The sequence below is a fragment of the Perca flavescens genome, chromosome 12 (assembly GCF_004354835.1).
Source record: "Perca flavescens isolate YP-PL-M2 chromosome 12, PFLA_1.0, whole genome shotgun sequence".
NCBI classification, from domain to species: Eukaryota; Metazoa; Chordata; class Actinopteri; order Perciformes; family Percidae; genus Perca; species Perca flavescens.
The window spans coordinates 7,558,979-7,566,612 of record NC_041342.1 but is presented as its reverse complement, the minus strand read 5'-3'; positions in this window follow the sequence as shown (position 1 = coordinate 7,566,612).

Genomic DNA, 7,634 nt, shown 5'->3' with positions numbered 1-7,634 from the left:
GTTCGAATTTTAAATTTGCTGGATTTATGAGGACTATGGTTAACTGCTCCTCAGATCTCTGCAGGGTAAACCCAGACAGCTAGCTAGACGATGTGTCCAATCAGAGTCTTCTCTCGCACAACTATTTTGCAGCGGCTCTATGCCGAGCTTAGCGCCGTTCACGACAATTGTGATTGGTTTAAAGAGATGCCAATAAACCAGCGCACGTATTTCTACCATCATTGAATGCTATGTGGACTAGCCAGACCCTCCTCCACTTCGCAGTGTGTGGATGGTCTGGCAAAGCGAGACTATGCAGCCGCAGACGGACTGTCATCAATGGGAACAGGTGTTGTGCCAAGTTTTACATCCCTGCCGAGAATTACATCCACAAGGGAAAATAATAACTTTTAACGCAAAGTATTGTTTAGAAACTATATAAACTTCTTTGCCATACGTTCATCAATGATGATTATAATTGTAGAACGTTTAGAGACAACAATGTTTCATCAGACACAGTAGTAGCATTTCCTTGCTGCCTGGATGCAATTTTCGATGCAATATTAAGCTTTATTGAAGAGTAGAGGGAACTCAACAATGTACATAAAAGAAAAGTGGGAGAGAGAACCGGGGATTGAGTTGATGGAGGAAGAATGGTACAATATGTGCATTGTACAGCATTCAACCACTAGTATGGAGGGAGTTTGGGTGGACGAATATTATTAAATAATAATAACCCCAAAGACGAAAGGAAGGTTCGCCCCGGAACAGACTAGGTGTTGGAGGCAATGTGGACAGATAAACTGTAACAAGATTCCATAGTTTTCACAGCATTATTGCTGTATACTGAACAAATGCCTACTGCATATCTGTGTACAGTATGTCGCTGTAGATTTTGACGCGATCATGGCAAAAAGGCTGTAGAATACGAGACTACAGTAAATACAATTATCCTGTGAATCATATTACAGTAATTTTGAGCGGGATCTATCGGACTTCCACAGCCAAGCCACGCAGCCGGAAAGTTCTTCAGAGATTGCACTAGAGTATGTAAGTAGCCTCTTCCTCACTTTGGTGACAGTTAGTAAGTTATACGGCATTAATAAGCTAAGAGTATCTGACCATATATATATATATATATATATATATATATATATATATATATGGCTTTTATTAATTTATAACATAATAATATACACATAAACATTAGAGTGGATTAATATAGCTAGCTAGATTTTAAAAATTAGCTTGAATCACGAGTGGGTGGCTGTGTTCTTGTGTAGCCAGCGAGCTAGCTAATGTTAGCAAACACATTTGCTCCACTTACTCCTGTATGGTGCTAAAACAGTATCATAAGTATTTGTAACTTGTGAAACACAATGCACAAATAAATGTAGAGGGATCCGTATCTGTAAGGGCAATGCACAAATAAATGCAGAGGGATCCGTATCTGTAAGGCCAATGCACAAATAAATGCAGAGGGATCCGAATCTGTAAGGCCAATGCACAAATAAATGCAGAGGGATCCGTATCTATAAAGGTGTATCTGTGTCCGTGACTCTTATTTGTAATTTTGTATTTCATCATTTGTAAAAGACTTTAGTATTTTTCAATGTAAATATACGTTTAAATCTCCTTCTATGTGTGTGGGTACTTTTGAGACTGTTTTTCCGCGCCGTTTGTGGTCAGAAGATATTTGTAACTTAGGTGACAATCCCAGCACTCTCCACTAGATGGCGGTAATGCAACTCTTATGGATTCCAACCGTTAAAATAAATGAAAGCTGTGAAGAAGCCTAGCTACACTGTTGGCAAAATCTACTTGATGTTGTTAATATATGTCAATGGATGTTCCTCCAGGTAAGTTGACATTATTAGGACTTTGTCGTCAGATAAATTACATTCATGTTTTCAGCATCATTGTTGCAGTGCATTTACAATTCGCTTTGTGTTGTAATGGCGGCATTGACAGTTCGCTACTTTTTAGAGTGTGCTAACATTCACGTTCTTGTACAGCTTAATCAGCGATGTTAACTTAGCTAGCTAGCTAGTTAAAGTCAGGCTTGTAACATGGGCTTGCTTGGTCTTTGTATGGCAGTCTGAAATATTATTAAGCGCTAAGTTATGTTAGTGTTGCTATTATTTAGTACAGTTGATCATATTGTGTTTTATGTTTCACGTTTACTCCCGTTTATCCATTGCTGTTAACAGGGTGGCCAAGTGTGTGCTGGTAGCTATATTATAGCTAGCTGACGTGACAGTTAATAAGTATGATACAGTTAGTCGGTCAGTTGGATTGTAGTTGTGAGCAGTACCTTTTCTTCAGAGTGTGCGTAAATGAAAATAGTAGGTATAGGCTATCTGCTGCATCGTGATATTGTATTTCTTCATTAAACCAGCTGTTATTTCAGCTATTTGATGTGGATGTACCTTATATATATATATATGTCAATGGTTGCTACACTACACAACCATTGTGCTAATTATATCCACGTTCGCCTTCGGCTCATCCGACTCGGTACGTCGGGTCTAAACATTTAGCATCGTGTTTAAACGTGTTTATACTTTTACTACTTGTTAGGATTGTTCAATACTTTTGTGGTTGAGTACAATAAGAAGTAAGTGGTGTTACATATTGTTTTCTGTACCGCTATCAAGGCTTATCTAGCGAGGCTTTGCTTGATTTTCAAAATAAAAGCATCCAGCCGTTTTGTTGTTGGAGGCTTTAAAGCGTATCATTCATAACATGAAGTGTTGTCTATGTTAGCAGTAACTTAACAGATGGGCGAAAATGTCTGAGAATCCCATATAATAAGCGGTTGAATTGGAGTTTGAGATATATAGCCATATTCCGACTATTGTTTATATTATGTTTGGAAATGTTATTACTGCTTAAGGTGGAATGAGTGTATACAAACAGTATGTTTCCTTTATTTATTTGTATTATGTTTCTCTCTTTATAGGAAGCACACACAGTCAAACTCAAACAAGAAAAAGGAAGAAATAAACAGAATAAGAACCATCTCTCAGCTCTTCATTTCAAACTCTGGAATATTTGCCTTAAGTGGTGTTCTGGCTGACATACCTGAGGGAACCTGGTGATAAACCCAGAACTAGCACCTTCACAACACTGCTCCTTTTTTCAAGACCAAATGTATGTGCAGTTGTACATCGTGATAAAAAATGATAGCCTAGTTCAATCTAACACTGAATCTGCTGTGTTTTACTGATCTGACTGACCACTGATGAGGTGTACTTGGACCCACCAGACTCTCCTCAAAGTATGAGAAACCAACAGGAGGAAGTTATTGCTCCACAGGTGTCATACTTCTCAACTGCTCAGTAACTAAAGTATCAACTGCTACTGTAAGGACTGTACTGTCCATAGACATAGATCGGGCTGTGTAAAAGGGACTCTTGTCTCACAAAGTAACTAATCAAATTTCACTTGAAGTTTTTATCCGTCCGTTATATTTATGCTGTGAAATGTTTTTCAAGCTGAAGATTAGATTTATACCCTTTATACCCTTTAATATTGTCATCTGTCAAAACAATAAAGTATATAACTGTTAAATGTTTTGTGTTGCTTACTGTCACTATTACCTGTCTTAAAGCATTACATTTTTATAGTCAGGATGTTAAAAGGACTTAGTGTTTGACCCTTCTACATGCATTAAATCAGACATCACCTGTTTAAACGTCTTTGTGAAAAAAACATGTTATATAACACTTAAGGAGCCTTACTACTGAACTTAAAAATGACCAAACCCTGCATAGAAATAAAGCACTTTATTCATAGTCAATGAAATGTAAATATAAAGTGTGTATACATAATGCACAGAGTAGCAGATAACTGTCCAGATCATGTCCTCACCCAGACTAAAGGGTTTATTTTCTACTGAGGATGTGTCAGCTGGTAATGTAGGCTCTCAGGTCACAGAAGTCATCCTGTGGATTCTGAATCTGTCCTGATGCTGCTGTGTTGTCTTCAGACCATCATCACTTGGCAGAAGTGTGGCACCTGTCCCACAATACCTTCATACTGTGAGGAGAGTCTTGTGGGTCCAGGTAAACCTCATCAAACAGGTGTCCAGGACAGCATCTGATCAGTTAGATCTGTAAAACATGGCAGATTTAGTGATTAAATGTTGCTATCTTTTTTGTCAGAGTGTACAACTGCACATACATTTTGTCTTACAGGAGAAGCATGTATTTAACCCAGTGTGTTGCAATTACTCTACTAATAATATGGTTACAATATGTCGAGCAAATGTTAAATTTAAATTCTTTATAGTTTAACTTACAACATCATCAATTGATTCCTTAGATCATCTAGTTTCATATGATAGGCCTACCAAATATATTCACTAGCTTTCAAACTGGACCCACTAACAGATTAAGACTTATCCCAGTAAAACAGCGCCCCCACAGTTTTGATTCCTCTGTAAAAATGGATCCTGGATTATCTCGAGACACTTTACAGATAGAGTAGGTCAAGACCACACTCTATAATCATGCAACTCATTACAGTTGAGTTGTGGGACAAGAACTTCCCTGGGGAGCTTGTCATGATTTTCACCAGTGATGCCACTCTGCCAATCTGAGCACTTTTTTCAGTAACGAGTAATCTAACACGTTACTATTTCCAAACCAGTAACCAGATTAAAGTTACTCATCCAAGTCACTGTGCGTTACTATTTTTGTCATTTTCCTTAGTAAAAATATATATTTTTGCTTTCTTCTTGCGTCTCGGGGAGTGAAGTCACGTATGCGACAAGTCACGTTTTCAGCATGTGGACAGTTGATTTGTACCACGCAGCAACACAAACGTAAACAACAATGGAGGGAGGAGAGAGATGCGCGTTTTCTAGCTGGAAATACGGTCACTATTTTGAGTTTGTGTCAGCTAAAGATGGCAATATTAAGGTTCGTTGTACACTCTGTGCATTTGGAGTTGCAGCACTGCAGTCAAACTTACAGAGCAAGTCCCAGCAGGTGGTGCGAAGCAGAGAGCAGGAGGCCCCCCACCACCCAAACAACAAAAGCTGGACTTCGGTGCAAAACCAGTAAGTGGGGGAGAGTTGAAGAAGTTGGTCGGGCAGTATGTTACTAATAAAGTAACTTGTAATCTTACTTCGTTACTTTTAAAATCAAGTAATCTGTAAAGTAACTAAGTTACTTTTTCAAAGTAACGTGGCAACATTGGATTTCACACACTTGGTACGGATGGCAGGGTCCAGGAGGTCTTTATCCCTGTAAATTAATAAATAAATAAATAAATAAATAAAATTGTTTTAAAGAATGTGTGATTTTCAACCTCTTTGTGTATGTTATTGTTTCATGATACAAAATAGAGACAGTCAGATTTGTGATGGGAGTTTAAAGCAATAATACGGTTAATATTTCCCTTTTCTGTTAAACATGTTAAAGTGTTACGTAAATCAACTGTTTCATATAAGATTAACAAGGATGAAGCTAATACGGTAGTCTGATGTCCCCTATACTTGAGATTATGGGATTTGTGTGGTAGTTAAATTCATATTTGACAGCAGGTATTACTTACAGCTTCTAAAAAGACACATCTCCGAGTATCTTCAGATGAAGTGACAAGTATATGAGCAGAAATCTGCTAAAATCACAATGACACCTAAATTAGTCATGCAAGCAACGTGCAAAAACCTCATGTTCATGTCAGTCGTGTAAATAATAACATTTAGGTGGTGGCAGGTGGTAGTATTTTTTGCAATTTTCAAGTAGAAGTAGCTGTAAGCCATGAAGCGTAGTGGCCGCAACCTTTTCCAAAACTACTTCTACTCATACTTGAGTAAGTATTTGAAAGAGTTATCTACTATTTTCCCAAAACACAACTTTGCATTTTCCTTGGTTTAAATATAAATCGGCTCTAACAGAGTAGAGAGTGCACAAGAAGCACTTGTAAGCAGATACCAAGGCTCCAGCCCCCTCGAAATTAAAGAGGGGGAAAAGCATGTCTCATATTCAGACCTTGATGTAGACACATCATATCAATTATTATATGGGAGAACATCTTACATACAGTACCACGAGCAGAGGATGCTGTTTGAAAAACCTTACTTGCAGAAAGTGTGTCTGGTGGGTCTTGGTGATCTTGGTAAAATATGTTTTGTGAAACATTGAAACCTGATTTACATTTTGCTTTTCCCATCCAGATTTGCCTGTATATTATATCTACATCCTACCACAGCTTGCACACCCACACTGCACCACAACATTGCACCACATAACACACACATAACACACACATAACAAAACCAAAAGTTCTTTTAAGAACTCTCTCTCTCTCTCTGGATTTTCTCTGGTCAGGTAGGTTCACTGCAATGTGTCAAAAAATCATATTTCAAATCCAGGTATAAAACACAGTAGGGGAGACCGGGGATGGTTGTAACACTTTCTGACTCAGCTCCTATAACTTGCAGAATGTTTGTGGTAGGGCACTCAAATTTTGACACAAAGTACCCTCATTTGTCTACTACAAATATTTTTAACTTCTCCAACTATATCACAGAATCCATTATTTCATGTCAAATGCAAGGAGTGCCATTATTACAACCTACCCCACTACCAGGGTATGTTGTAACACAACCTGGGGTAAATTGTAACAGCAAGATTGAAGAACTAAAAACTGAGACTACACCACAAAATATGCATCTATACAAGTTTATTGTGCATGTGCCAATACTGAAGCATCTTCCTGTGCTTCACTAAGAACAAAAAGAACTCATCACTGATAGCTAAATGAAGAACAGTGTCAGTGGTATGGATCCTAACATTAGAAGAGCTTTCTTAAAGAACATATTCTGATAATACCTATGAATGTTACATATACAAATGGAAACCTTCAGCAGGAGATCAGAAGTAGCTCATAATCCACGTAAAATTACAGGAAGACGTTTGACAATTAGTAAAACAACATGCACACTGAGTTTGTCTTAAATGATAAAACATGAAGTTGAGTGTGTGTATCTGTGTGTGTTATCCATCTAATCAGAGTGATCAGAGTCACAGTGGTGACAGATGTATGTGGGATTTCTAGGGGTGCAGTTTTTGTGGGCCCAGAATTAGCAATTTACACATCTGATCCACTTTTCTTTGGGTTTTGAATTTCCAAAGGGCTCCATGCACACAATGCAAAAATCATATCCATCTGAGGTGTCCTCACCCTTATCCTTGTTCTTCATGGATCTCTTTTTAGCTGTCTTTCTCTCTGCATTATTGTCTATATATATATATATATATATATATATATATATATAGACAATGATGCCCCATATGTACATATCTACTGTGGAATTATGGAGAAAATCAAGCTCAAAAATAGACATTCTGACATATTTTGACATTTATATTGCAATTGCACTGCCCCCTAATGGCCAAATATGGTTATGTTGAATTTCTCACCCGATTCACATACTACAGTCTTTAATGTTTCTAATGATGCCCCATATGTCCATATCTACTGTAGAATTATGGAGAAAATCAAGCTCAAAAATAGAAATATTTGACAATTATATTGCAACAGATGTTGATTTGCACTGCCCCCTAATGGCCAAATATGGTTGTCCGTTGAATTTCTCACCTGATTCACATACTACAGTCTTTAATGCTTCCAATGATGCC